This window comes from Hemitrygon akajei, chromosome 7, assembly GCF_048418815.1.
Source record: "Hemitrygon akajei chromosome 7, sHemAka1.3, whole genome shotgun sequence".
Classification (NCBI taxonomy): Eukaryota; Metazoa; Chordata; class Chondrichthyes; order Myliobatiformes; family Dasyatidae; genus Hemitrygon; species Hemitrygon akajei.
Genome location: NC_133130.1, coordinates 124,752,537 through 124,766,759, shown reverse-complemented (window position 1 = coordinate 124,766,759; position 14,223 = coordinate 124,752,537).

Below are 14,223 nucleotides of genomic sequence, written 5' to 3'. Positions count from 1 at the left end.
TTGTTTTTTGTGTGTGAGGGGTCTCTGGGTTCGGGGTTCGATGCTCTTGTTGATGGAGTGATTGTTGTTTTTTGTGTGAGTGGGGTTTTGGGGTTTGGGGTTTGATGCTCTTGTTGATGGAGTGATTGTTGGTTTTTTGTGTGAGAGGGGTTTTTGGGTTTGGGGTTTGATGCTCTTGTTGATGGAGTGATTGTTGTTTTTTCTGTGAGAGGGGTTTCGGGGTTCGAGGTTTGATGCTCTTGTTGATGAAGTGATTTTTGTTTTTTGTGTGAGAGGGGTTTTTGGGTTTGGGGTTCGATGCTCTTGTTGATGGAGTGATTGTTGTTTTTTGTGTGAGGGGTTTTGGGGTTTGGGGTTTGATGTTCTTGTTGATGGAGTGATTGTTGTTTTTTGTGTGAGAGGGGTTTTGGGGTTTGGGGTTTGATGCTCTTGTTGATGAAGTTGTTGTTGTTTTTTGTGTGAGAGGGGTTTTGGGGTTTGGGGATTGATGCTCTTGTTGATGGAGTGATTGTTGTTTTTTGTGTGAGGGGTTTTGGGGTTCGGGGTTTGATGCTCTTGTTGATGGTGATTGTTGTTTTTTGTGAGAGGGGTTTCGGGGTTCGGGGTTTGATGCTCTTTTTGATGGAGTGATTGTTGGTTTTTTGTGTGAGAGGGGTTTTGGGGTTTGGGGTTTGATGCTCTTGTTGATGGAGCGATTGTTGTTTTTTGTGTGAGAGGGGTTTTGGGGTTTGGGGTTTGATGCTCTTGTTGATGGAGTGATTGTTGGTTTTTTGTGTGAGAGGGATTTTGGGGTTTGGGGTTTGATGCTCTTGTTGATGGAGTGATTGTTGTTTTTTGTGTGAGAGGGGTTTTGGTGTTTGGGGTTTCATGCTCTTGTTGATGGAGTGATTGTTGGTTTTTTGTGTGAGAGGGGTTTTGGGGTTTGGGGTTTGATGCTCTTGTTGATGGAGTGATTGTTGGTTTTTTGTGTGAGAGGGGTTTTGGGGTTTGGGGTTTGATGCTCTTGTTGATGGAGTGATTGTTGTTTTTTGTGTGAGGGGTTTCGGGGTTCGGGGTTTGATGCTCTTGTTAATGGAGTGATTGCTGTTTTTTGTGAGAGGGGTTTCGGGGTTTGGGGTTTGATGCTCTTGTTGATGGAGTGATTGTTGTTTTTTGTGCGAGGGGTTTTGGGGTTTGGGGTTTGATGCTCTTGTTGATGGACTGATTGTTGTTTTTTGTGTGAGAGGGTTTTGGGGTTTGGGGTTTGATGCTCTTGCTGATGGAGTGATTGTTGGTTTTTTGTCTGAGAGGGGTTTTGGGGTTTTGGGTTTGATGCTCTTGTTGATGGAGTGATTGTTATTTTTTGTGTGAGAGGGGTTTTGGGGTTTGGGGTTCGATGCTCTTGTTGATGGAGTGATTGTTGTTTTTTGTGTGAGGGGTTTTGGGGTTTGGGGTTTGATGCTTTTGTTGATGGAGTGATTGTTGTTTTTTGTGTGAGAGGGGTTTTGTGGTTCGGGGTTTGATGCTCTTGTTGATGGAGTGATTGTTGTTTTTTGTGTGAGGGGTTTTGGGGTTCGGGGTTTGATGCTCTTGTTGATGGAGTGATTGTTGTTTTTTGTGTGAGAGGGGTTTTGGGGTTTGGGGTTTGATGCTCTTGTTGATGGAGTGATTGTTGGTTTTTTGTGTGAGAGGGGTTTTGGGGTTTGGGGTTTGATGCTCTTGTTGATGGAGCGATTGTTGTTTTTTGTGTGAGAGGGGTTTTGGGGTTTGGGGTTTGATGCTCTTGTTGATGGAGTGATTGTTGGTTTTTTGTGTGAGAGGGATTTTGGGGTTTGGGGTTTGATGCTCTTGTTGATGGAGTGATTGTTGTTTTTTGTGTGAGAGGGGTTTTGGTGTTTGGGGTTTCATGCTCTTGTTGATGGAGTGATTGTTGGTTTTTTGTGTGAGAGGGGTTTTGGGGTTTGGGGTTTGATGCTCTTGTTGATGGAGTGATTGTTGGTTTTTTGTGTGAGAGGGGTTTTGGGGTTTGGGGTTTGATGCTCTTGTTGATGGAGTGATTGTTGTTTTTTGTGTGAGGGGTTTCGGGGTTCGGGGTTTGATGCTCTTGTTAATGGAGTGATTGCTGTTTTTTGTGAGAGGGGTTTCGGGGTTTGGGGTTTGATGCTCTTGTTGATGGAGTGATTGTTGTTTTTTGTGCGAGGGGTTTTGGGGTTTGGGGTTTGATGCTCTTGTTGATGGACTGATTGTTGTTTTTTGTGTGAGAGGGTTTTGGGGTTTGGGGTTTGATGCTCTTGCTGATGGAGTGATTGTTGGTTTTTTGTCTGAGAGGGGTTTTGGGGTTTTGGGTTTGATGCTCTTGTTGATGGAGTGATTGTTATTTTTTGTGTGAGAGGGGTTTTGGGGTTTGGGGTTCGATGCTCTTGTTGATGGAGTGATTGTTGTTTTTTGTGTGAGGGGTTTTGGGGTTTGGGGTTTGATGCTTTTGTTGATGGAGTGATTGTTGTTTTTTGTGTGAGAGGGGTTTTGGGGTTCGGGGTTTGATGCTCTTGTTGATGGAGTGATTGTTGTTTTTTGTGTGAGGGGTTTTGGGGTTCGGGGTTTGATGCTCTTGTTGATGGAGTGATTGTTGTTTTTTGTGTGAGAGGGGTATTGGGGTTTGGGGTTTGATGCTCTTGTTGATGGAGTGATTGTTGGTTTTTTGTGTGAGAGGGGTTTTGGGGTTTGGGGTTTGATGCTCTTGTTGATGGAGTGATTGTTGGTTTTTTGTGTGAGAGGGGTTTTGGGGTTTGGGGTTTAATGCTCTTGTTGATGGAGTGATTGTTGTTTTTTGTGTGAGTGGGGATTTGGGGTTTGGGGTTTGATGCTCTTGTTGATGGAGTTATTGTTGTTTTTTGTGTGTGAGGGGTTTGTGGGTTCGGTGTTTGATGCTCTTGTTGATGGAGTGATTGTTGATTTTTGTGTCTGAGGGGTTTGGGGGTTTGGGGTATGATGCTCTTGTTGATGGAGTGATTGTTGTTTTTTGTGTGAGCGGGGTTTTGGGGTTCGGGGTTTGATGCTCTTGTTGATGGAGTGATTGTTGTTTTTTCTGTGAGGGGTTTTGGGGTTTGGGGTTTGATGCTCTTGTTGATGAAGCGATTGTTGGTTTTTTGTGTGAGAGGGGCTTTGGGGTTTGGGGTTTGTTGCTCTTGCTGATGGAGTGATTGTTGGTTTTTTGTGTGAGAGGGGTTTTGGGGTTTGGGGTTTGATGCTCTTGTTGATGGAGTGATTGTTGTTTTTTGTGTGAGAGGGGTTTCGGGGTTCGAGGTTGGATGCTCTTGTTGATGAAGTGATTGTTGTTTTTTGTGTGAGAGGGGTTTTGGGGTTTGGGGTTCGATGCTCTTGTTGATGGAGTGATTGTTGTTTTTTGTGTGAGGGGTTTTGGGGTTTGGGGTTTGATGCTCTGTTTGATGGAGTGATTGTTGTTTTTTGTGTGAGAGGGGTTTTGGGGTTCGGGGTTTGATGCTCTTGTTGATGGAGTGATTGTTGTTTTTTGTGTGAGTGGTTTTTGGGTTCGGGGTTTGATGCTCTTGGTGATGGAGTTATTGTTGTTTTTTGTGTGAGAGGGGTTTTGGGGTTTGGGGTTTGATGCTCTTGTTGATGAAGCGATTGTTGGTTTTTTGTGTGAGAGGGGTTTTGGGGTTCGGGGTTTGATGCTCTTGTTGATGGAGTGATTGTTGGTTTTTAGTGTGAGAGGGGTTTTGGGGTTTGGGGTTCGATGCTCTTGTTGATGGAGTGATTGTTGTTTTTTGTGTGAGTGGGGTTTTGGGGTTTGGGGTTTGATGCTCTTGTTGATGGAGTTATTGTTGTTTTTTGTGTGTGAGGGGTTTCTGGGTTCGGGGTTTGATGCTCTTGTTGATGGAGTGATTGTTGATTTTTGTGTGAGAGTGGTTTTGGGGTTTGGGGTTTGATGCTCTTGTTGATGGAGTGATTGTTGGTTTTTTGTGTGAGAGGGGTTTTGGGGTTTGGGGTTCGATGCTCTTGTTGATGGAGTGATTGTTGTTTTTTGTGTGAGTGGGGTTTTGGGGTTTGGGGTTTGATGCTCTTGTTGATGGAGTTATTGTTGTTTTTTTTGTGTGAGGGGTCTCTGGGTTCGGGGTTCGATGCTCTTGTTGATGGAGTGATTGTTGTTTTTTGTGTGAGTGGGGTTTTGGGGTTTGGGGTTTGATGCTCTTGTTGATGGAGTGATTGTTGGTTTTTTGTGTGAGAGGGGTTTTTGGGTTTGGGGTTTGATGCTCTTGTTGATGGAGTGATTGTTGTTTTTTCTGTGAGAGGGGTTTCGGGGTTCGAGGTTTGATGCTCTTGTTGATGAAGTGATTTTTGTTTTTTGTGTGAGAGGGGTTTTGGGGTTTGGGGTTCGATGCTCTTGTTGATGGAGTGATTGTTGTTTTTTGTGTGAGGGGTTTTGGGGTTTGGGGTTTGATGTTCTTGTTGATGGAGTGATTGTTGTTTTTTGTGTGAGAGGGGTTTTGGGGTTCGGGGTTTGATGCTCTTGTTGATGGAGTGATTGTTGTTTTTTGTGTGAGGGTTTTTTGGGTTCGGGGTTTGGTGCTCTTGGTGATGGAGTAATTGTTGTTTTTTGTGTGAGAGGGGTTTTGGGGTTTGGGGTTTGATGCTCTTGTTGATGAAGCGATTGTTGGTTTTTTGTGTGAGAGGGGTTTTGGGGTTCGGGGTTTGATGCTCTTGTTTATGGAGTGATTGTTGTTTTTTGTGTGAGAGGGGTTTCGGGGTTTGGGGTTTGATGCTCTTGTTGATGGAGTGATTGTTGTTTTTTGTGTGAGAGGGGTTTTGGGGTTTGGGGCTTGATGCTCTTGTTGATGGAGTGATTGTTGGTTTTTTGTGTGAGAGGGATTTTGGGGTTTGGGGTTGGATGCTCTTGTTGATGGAGTGATTGTTGGTTTTTTGTGTGAGAGGGGTTTTGGGGTTTGGGGTTTGATGCTCTTGTTGATGGAGTGATTGCTGTTTTTTGTGTGAGAGGGGTAATGGGGTTTGGGGTTTGATGCTCTTGTTGATGGAGTGATTGTTGTTTTTTGTGTGAGAGGGGTTTTGGGGTTCCGGGTTTGATGCTCTTGGTGATGGAGTAATTGTTGTTTTTTGTGTGAGAGGGGTTTTGGGGTTTGGGGTTTGATGCTCTTGTTGATGGAGTGATTGTTGGTTTTTTGTGTTAGAGGGGTTTCGGTGTTCAGGGTTTGATGCTCTTGTTGATGGAGTGATTGTTGTTTTTTTGTGAGAGGTGTTTCGGGGTTCGGTGTTTGATGCTCTTGTTGATGGAGTGATTGTTGTTTTTTGTGTGAGAGGGGTTTTGGGGTTTGGGGTTTGATGCTCTTGTTGATGGAGTGATTGTTGGTTTTTAGTGTGAGAGGGGTTTTGGGGTTTGGGGTTCGATGCTCTTGTTGATGGAGTGATTGTTGTTTTTTGTGTGAGTGGGGTTTTGGGGTTTGGGGTTTGATGCTCTTGTTGATGGAGTTATTGTTGTTTTTTGTGTGTGAGTGGTTTCTGGGTTCGGGGTTTGATGCTCTTGTTGATGGAGTGATTGTTGATTTTTGTGTGAGAGGGGTTTTGGGGTTTGGGGTTTGATGCTCTTGTTGATGGAGTGATTGTTGGTTTTTTGTGTGAGAGGGGTTTTGGGGTTTGGGGTTCGATGCTCTTGTTGATGGAGTGATTGTTGTTTTTTGTGTGAGTGGGGTTTTGGGATTTGGGGTTTGATGCTCTTGTTCATGGAGTTATTGTTGTTTTTTGTGTGTGAGGGGTTTCTGGGTTCGGGGTTTGATGCTCTTGTTGATGGAGTGATTGTTGATTTTTGTGTCTGAGGGGTTTTGGGGTTTGGGGTATGATGCTCTTGTTGATGGAGTGATTGTTGTTTTTTGTGTGAGAGGGGTTTTGGGGTTCGGGGTTTGATGCTCTTGTTGATGGAGTGATTGTTGTTTTTTGTGTGAGGGGTTTTGGGGTTTGGGGTTTGATGCTCTTGTTGATGAAGCGACTGTTGGTTTTTTGTGTGAGAGGGGTTTTGGGGTTTGGTGTTTGATGCTGTTGTTGATGGAGTGATTGTTGTTTTTTGTGTGAGAGGGGTTTTGGGTTTTGGGGTTTGATGCTCTTGTTGATGGAGTGATAGTTGTTTTCTGTGTGAGAGGGGTTTCGGGGTTTGGGGTTTGATGCTCTTGTTGATGTAGTGATTGTTGGTTTTTTGTGTGAGAGGGGTTTTGGGGTTTGGGGTTTGATGCTCTTGTTGATGAAGTGATTGTTGTTTTTTGTGTGAGAGGGGTTTTGGGGTTTGGGGATTGATGCTCTTGTTGATGGAGTGATTGTTGTTTTTTGTGTGAGGGGTTTTGGGGTTCGGGGTTTGATGCTCTTGTTGATGGAGTGATTGTTGTTTTTTGTGAGAGGGGTTTCGGGGTTCGGGGTTTGATGCTGTTGTTCATGGAGTGATTGTTGGTTTTTTGTGTGAGAGGGGTTTTGGGGTTTGGGGTTTGATGCTCTTGTTGATGGAGCGATTGTTTTTTGTGTGAGAGGGGTTTTGGGGTTTGGGGTTTGATGCTCTTGCTGATGGAGTGATTGTTGGTTTTTTGTGTGAGAGGGATTTTGGGGTTTGGGGTTTGATGCTCTTGTTGATGCAGTGATTGTTGTTTTTTGTGTGAGAGGTGTTTTGGTGTTTGGGGTTTCATGCTCTTGTTGATGGAGTGATTGTTGGTTTTTTGTGTGAGAGGGGTTTTGGGGTTTGGGGTTTGATGCTCTTGTTGATGGAGTGATTGTTGGTTTTTTGTGTGAGTGGGGTTTTGGGGTTTGGGGTTTGATGCTCTTGTTGATGGAGTGATTGTTGTTTTTTGTGTGAGGGGTTTCGGGGTTCGGGGTTTGATGCTCTTGTTAATGGAGTGATTGTTGTTTTTTGTGAGAGGGGTTTCGGGGTTTGGGGTTTGATGCTCTTGTTGATGGAGTGATTGTTTTTTTTTGTGTGAGAGGGGTTTTGGGGTTTGGGGTTTGATGCTCTTGTTGATGGAGTGATTGTTGTTTTTTGTGTGAGGGGTTTTGGGGTTCGGGGTTTGATGCTCTTGTTGATGGAGTGATTGTTGTTTTTTGTGTGAGAGGGGTTTTGGGGTTTTGGGTTTGATGCTCTTGTTGATGGAGTGATTGTTGGTTTTTTGTGTGAGAGGGGTTTTGGGGTTCGGGGTTTGATGCTCTTGTTGATGGAGTGATTGTTGTTTTTTGTGTGAGGGGTTTTGGGGTTTGGGGTTTGATGCTCTTGTTGATGAAGCGACTGTTGGTTTTTTGTGTGAGAGGGGTTTTGGGGTTTGGTGTTTGATGCTGTTGTTGATGGAGTGATTGTTGTTTTTTGTGTGAGAGGGGTTTTGGGGTTTGGGGTTTGATGCTCTTGTTGATGGCGTGATAGTTGTTTTCTGTGTGAGAGGGGTTTCGGGGTTTGGGGTTTGATGCTCTTGTTGATGTAGTGATTGTTGGTTTTTTGTGTGAGAGGGGTTTTGAGGTTTGGGGTTTGATGCTCTTGTTGATGAAGTGATTGTTGTTTTTTGTGTGAGAGGGGTTTTGGGGTTTGGGGATTGATGCTCTTGTTGATGGAGTGATTGTTGTTTTTTGTGTGAGAGGGGTTTTGGGGTTCGGGGTTTGATGCTCTTGTTGATGGAGTGATTGTTGTTTTTTGTGAGAGGGATTTCGGGGTTCGGGGTTTGATGCTCTTGTTGATGGAGTGATTGTTGGTTTTTTGTGTGAGAGGGGTTTTGGGGTTTGGGGTTTGATGCTCTTGTTGATGGAGCGATTGTTGTTTTTTGTGTGAGAGGGGTTTTGGAGTTTGGGGTTTGATGCTCTTGTTGATGGAGTGATTGTTGGTTTTTTGTGTGAGAGGGATTTTGGGGTTTGGGGTTTGATGCTCTTGTTGATGGAGTGATTGTTGTTTTTTGTGAGAGGGGTTTCGGGGTTCGGGGTTTGATGCTGTTGTTCATGGAGTGATTGTTGGTTTTTTGTGTGAGAGGGGTTTTGGGGTTTGGGGTTTGATGCTCTTGTTGATGGAGCGATTGTTTTTTGTGTGAGAGGGGTTTTGGGGTTTGGGGTTTGATGCTCTTGCTGATGGAGTGATTGTTGGTTTTTTGTGTGAGAGGGATTTTGGGGTTTGGGGTTTGATGCTCTTGTTGATGCAGTGATTGTTGTTTTTTGTGTGAGAGGGGTTTTGGTGTTTGGGGTTTCATGCTCTTGTTGATGGAGTGATTGTTGGTTTTTTGTGTGAGAGGGGTTTTGGGGTTTGGGGTTTGATGCTCTTGTTGATGGAGTGATTGTTGGTTTTTTGTGTGAGTGGGGTTTTGGGGTTTGGGGTTTGATGCTCTTGTTGATGGAGTGATTGTTGTTTTTTGTGTGAGGGGTTTCGGGGTTCGGGGTTTGATGCTCTTGTTAATGGAGTGATTGTTGTTTTTTGTGAGAGGGGTTTCGGGGTTTGGGGTTTGATGCTCTTGTTGATGGAGTGATTGTTTTTTTTTGTGTGAGAGGGGTTTTGGGGTTTGGGGTTTGATGCTCTTGTTGATGGAGTGATTGTTGTTTTTTGTGTGAGGGGTTTTGGGGTTCGGGGTTTGATGATCTTGTTGATGGAGTGATTGTTGTTTTTTGTGTGAGAGGGGTTTTGGGGTTTTGGGTTTGATGCTCTTGTTGATGGAGTGATTGTTGGTTTTTTGTGTGAGAGGGGTTTTGGGGTTCGGGGTTTGATGCTCTTGTTGATGGAGTGATTGTTGTTTTTTGTGTGAGGGGTTTTGGGGTTTGGGGTTTGATGCTCTTGTTGATGAAGCGACTGTTGGTTTTTTGTGTGAGAGGGGTTTTGGGGTTTGGTGTTTGATGCTGTTGTTGATGGAGTGATTGTTGTTTTTTGTGTGAGAGGGGTTTTGGGGTTTGGGGTTTGATGCTCTTGTTGATGGCGTGATAGTTGTTTTCTGTGTGAGAGGGGTTTCGGGGTTTGGGGTTTGATGCTCTTGTTGATGTAGTGATTGTTGGTTTTTTGTGTGAGAGGGGTTTTGAGGTTTGGGGTTTGATGCTCTTGTTGATGAAGTGATTGTTGTTTTTTGTGTGAGAGGGGTTTTGGGGTTTGGGGATTGATGCTCTTGTTGATGGAGTGATTGTTGTTTTTTGTGTGAGAGGGGTTTTGGGGTTCGGGGTTTGATGCTCTTGTTGATGGAGTGATTGTTGTTTTTTGTGAGAGGGATTTCGGGGTTCGGGGTTTGATGCTCTTGTTGATGGAGTGATTGTTGGTTTTTTGTGTGAGAGGGGTTTTGGGGTTTGGGGTTTGATGCTCTTGTTGATGGAGCGATTGTTGTTTTTTGTGTGAGAGGGGTTTTGGAGTTTGGGGTTTGATGCTCTTGTTGATGGAGTGATTGTTGGTTTTTTGTGTGAGAGGGATTTTGGGGTTTGGGGTTTGATGCTCTTGTTGATGGAGTGATTGTTGTTTTTTGTGTGAGAGGGGTTTTGGTGTTTGGGGTTTCATGCTCTTGTTGATGGAGTGATTGTTGGTTTTTTGTGTGAGAGGGGTTTTGGGGTTTGGGGTTTGATGCTCTTGTTGATGGAGTGATTGTTGGTTTTTTGTGTGAGAGGGGTTTTGGGGTTTGGGGTTTAATGCTCTTGTTGATGGAGTGATTGTTGTTTTTTGTGTGAGTGGGGATTTGGGGTTTGGGGTTTGATGCTCTTGTTGATGGAGTTATTGTTGATTTTTGTGTGTGAGCGGTTTCTGGGTTCGGTGTTTGATGCTCTTGTTGATGGAGTGATTGTTGATTTTTGTGTCTGAGGGGTTTGGGGGTTTGGGGTATGATGCTCTTGTTGATGGAGTGATTGTTGTTTTTTGTGTGAGCGGGGTTTTGGGGTTCGGGGTTTGATGCTCTTGTTGATGGAGTGATTGTTGTTTTTTCTGTGAGGGGTTTTGGGGTTTGGGGTTTGATGCTCTTGTTGATGAAGCGATTGTTGGTTTTTTGTGTGAGAGGGGTTTTGGGGTTTGGGGTTTGATGCTCTTGTTGATGGAGTGATTGTTGTTTTTTGTGTGAGAGGGGTTTCGGGGTTCGAGGTTTGATGCTCTTGTTGATGAAGTGATTGTTGTTTTTTGTGTGAGAGGGGTTTTGGGGTTTGGGGTTCGATGCTCTTGTTGATGGAGTGATTGTTGTTTTTTGTGTGAGGGGTTTTGGGGTTTGGGGTTTGATGCTCTTGTTGATGGAGTGATTGTTGTTTTTTGTGTGAGAGGGGTTTTGGGGTTCGGGGTTTGATGCTCTTGTTGATGGAGTGATTGTTGTTTTTTGTGTGAGTGGGGTTTTGGGGTTTGGGGTTTGATGCTCTTGTTGATGGAGTTATTGTTGTTTTTTGTGTGTGAGGGGTCTCTGGGTTCGGGGTTCGATGCTCTTGTTGATGGAGTGATTGTTGTTTTTTGTGTGAGTGGGGTTTTGGGGTTTGGGGTTTGATGCTCTTGTTGATGGAGTGATTGTTGGTTTTTTGTGTGAGAGGGGTTTTTGGGTTTGGGGTTTGATGCTCTTGTTGATGGAATGATTGTTGGTTTTTTGTGTGAGAGGGGTTTTGGGGTTTGGGGTTTGATGCTCTTGTTGATGAAGTGATTGTTGTTTTTTGTGTGAGAGGGGTTTTGGGGTTTGGGGTTTGATGCTCTTGTTGATGGAGTGATTGTTGTTTTTTGTGTGAGAGGGGTTTTGGGGTTTGGGGTTTGATGCTCTTGTTGATGGAGTGATTGTTGGTTTTTTGTGTGAGAGGGGTTTTGGGGATTGGGGTTTGATGCTCTTGTTGATGGAGTGATTGTTGTTTTTTGTGTGAGAGGGGTTTTGGGGTTTGGGGTTTGATGCTCTTGCTGATGGAGTGATTGTTGGTTTTTTGTGTGAGAGGGGTTTTGGGGTTTGGGGTTTGATGCTCTTGTTGATGGAGTGATTGTTGTTTTTTTGTGAGAGGGGTTTCGGGGTTCGAGGTTTGATGCTCTTGTTGATGAAGTGATTGTTGTTTTTTGTGTGAGAGGGGTTTTGGGGTTTGGGGTTCGATGCTCTTGTTGGTAGAGTGATTGTTGTTTTTTGTGTGAGGGGTTTTGGGGTTTGGGGTTTGATGCTCTTGTTGATGGAGTGATTGTTGTTTTTTGTGTGAGAGGGGTATTGGGGTTCGGGGTTTGATGCTCTTGTTGATGGAGTGATTGTTGTTTTTTGTGTGAGGGGTTTTTGGGTTCGGGGTTTGATGCTCTTGGTGATGGAGTTATTGTTGTTTTTTGTGTGAGAGGGGTTTTGGGGTTCGGGGTTTGATGCTCTTGTTGATGGAGTGATTGTTGTTTTTTGTGTGAGGGGTTTTGGGGTTTGGGGTTTGATGCTCTTGTTGATGAAGCGACTGTTGGTTTTTTGTGTGAGTGGGGTTTTGGGGTTTGGTGTTTGATGCTGTTGTTGATGGAGTGATAGTTGTTTTCTGTGTGAGAGGGGTTTCGGGGTTTGGGGTTTGATGCTCTTGTTGATGTAGTGATTGTTGGTTTTTTGTGTGAGAGGGGTTTTGGGGTTTGGGGTTTGATGCTCTTGTTGATGAAGTTGTTGTTGTTTTTTGTGTGAGAGGGGTTTTGGGGTTTGGGGATTGATGCTCTTGTTGATGGAGTGATTGTTGTTTTTTGTGTGAGGGGTTTTGGGGTTCGGGGTTTGATGCTCTTGTTGATGGAGTGATTGTTGTTTTTTGTGAGAGGGGTTTCGGGGTTCGGGGTTTGATGCTCTTTTTGATGGAGTGATTGTTGGTTTTTTGTGTGAGAGGGGTTTTGGGGTTTGGGGTTTGATGCTCTTGTTGATGGAGCGATTGTTGTTTTTTGTGTGAGAGGGATTTTGGGGTTTGGGGTTTGATGCTCTTGTTGATGGAGTGATTGTTGTTTTTTGTGTGAGAGGGGTTTTGGTGTTTGGGGTTTCATGCTCTTGTTGATGGAGTGATTGTTGGTTTTTTGTGTGAGAGGTGTTTTGGGGTTTGGGGTTTGATGCTCTTGTTGATGGAGTGATTGTTGGTTTTTTGTGTGAGAGGGGTTTTGGGGTTTGGGGTTTGATGCTCTTGTTGATGGAGTGATTGTTGTTTTTTGTGTGAGAGGGGTTTTGGGGTTCCGGGTTTGATGCTCTTGGTGATGGAGTAATTGTTGTTTTTTGTGTGAGAGGGGTTTTGGGGTTTGGGGTTTGATGCTCTTGTTGATGGAGTGATTGTTGGTTTTTTGTGTTAGAGGGGTTTCGGTGTTCAGGGTTTGATGCTCTTGTTGATGGAGTGATTGTTGTTTTTTTGTGAGAGGTGTTTCGGGGTTCGGTGTTTGATGCTCTTGTTGATGGAGTGATTGTTGTTTTTTGTGTGAGAGGGGTTTTGGGGTTTGGGGTTTGATGCTCTTGTTGATGGAGTGATTGTTGTTTTTTGTGTGAGTGGGGTTTTGGGGTTTGGGGTTTGATGCTCTTGTTGATGGAGTTATTGTTGTTTTTTGTGTGTGAGTGGTTTCTGGGTTCGGGGTTTGATGCTCTTGTTGATGGAGTGATTGTTGATTTTTGTGTGAGAGGGGTTTTGGGGTTTGGGGTTTGATGCTCTTGTTGATGGAGTGATTGTTGGTTTTTTGTGTGAGAGGGGTTTTGGGGTTTGGGGTTCGATGCTCTTGTTGATGGAGTGATTGTTGTTTTTTGTGTGAGTGGGGTTTTGGGATTTGGGGTTTGATGCTCTTGTTCATGGAGTTATTGTTGTTTTTTGTGTGTGAGGGGTTTTGGGGTTTGGGGTATGATGCTCTTGTTGATGGAGTGATTGTTGTTTTTTGTGTGAGAGGGGTTTTGGGGTTCGGGGTTTGATGCTCTTGTTGATGGAGTGATTGTTGTTTTTTGTGTGAGGGGTTTTGGGGTTTGGGGTTTGATGCTCTTGTTGATGAAGCGACTGTTGGTTTTTTGTGTGAGAGGGGTTTTGGGGTTTGGGGTTTGATGCTCTTGTTGATGGAGTGATTGTTGTTTTTTGTGTGAGAGGGGTTTTGGGGTTTGGGGTTTGATGCTCTTGTTGATGGAGTGATTGTTGTTTTTTGTGTGAGAGGGGTTTTGGTGTTTGGGGTTTCATGCTCTTGTTGATGGAGTGATTGTTGGTTTTTTGTGTGAGAGGGGTTTTGGGGTTTGGGGTTTGATGCTCTTGTTGATGGAGTGATTGTTGGTTTTTTGTGTGAGAGGGGTTTTGGGGTTTGGGGTTTGATGCTCTTGTTGATGGAGTGATTGTTGTTTTTTGTGTGAGAGGGGTTTTGGGGTTCCGGGTTTGATGCTCTTGGTGATGGAGTAATTGTTGTTTTTTGTGTGAGAGGGGTTTTGGGGTTTGGGGTTTGATGCTCTTGTTGATGGAGTGATTGTTGGTTTTTTGTGTTAGAGGGGTTTCGGTGTTCAGGGTTTGATGCTCTTGTTGATGGAGTGATTGTTGTTTTTTTGTGAGAGGTGTTTCGGGGTTCGGTGTTTGATGCTCTTGTTGATGGAGTGATTGTTGTTTTTTGTGTGAGAGGGGTTTTGGGGTTTGGGGTTTGATGCTCTTGTTGATGGAGTGATTGTTGGTTTTTAGTGTGAGAGGGGTTTTGGGGTTTGGGGTTCGATGCTCTTGTTGATGGAGTGATTGTTGTTTTTTGTGTGAGTGGGGTTTTGGGGTTTGGGGTTTGATGCTCTTGTTGATGGAGTTATTGTTGTTTTTTGTGTGTGAGTGGTTTCTGGGTTCGGGGTTTGATGCTCTTGTTGATGGAGTGATTGTTGATTTTTGTGTGAGAGGGGTTTTGGGGTTTGGGGTTTGATGCTCTTGTTGATGGAGTGATTGTTGGTTTTTTGTGTGAGAGGGGTTTTGGGGTTTGGGGTTCGATGCTCTTGTTGATGGAGTGATTGTTGTTTTTTGTGTGAGTGGGGTTTTGGGATTTGGGGTTTGATGCTCTTGTTCATGGAGTTATTGTTGTTTTTTGTGTGTGAGGGGTTTCTGGGTTCGGGGTTTGATGCTCTTGTTGATGGAGTGATTGTTGATTTTTGTGTCTGAGGGGTTTTGGGGTTTGGGGTATGATGCTCTTGTTGATGGAGTGATTGTTGTTTTTTGTGTGAGAGGGGTTTTGGGGTTCGGGGTTTGATGCTCTTGTTGATGGAGTGATTGTTGTTTTTTGTGTGAGGGGTTTTGGGGTTTGGGGTTTGATGCTCTTGTTGATGAAGCGACTGTTGGTTTTTTGTGTGAGAGGGGTTTTGGGGTTTGGTGTTTGATGCT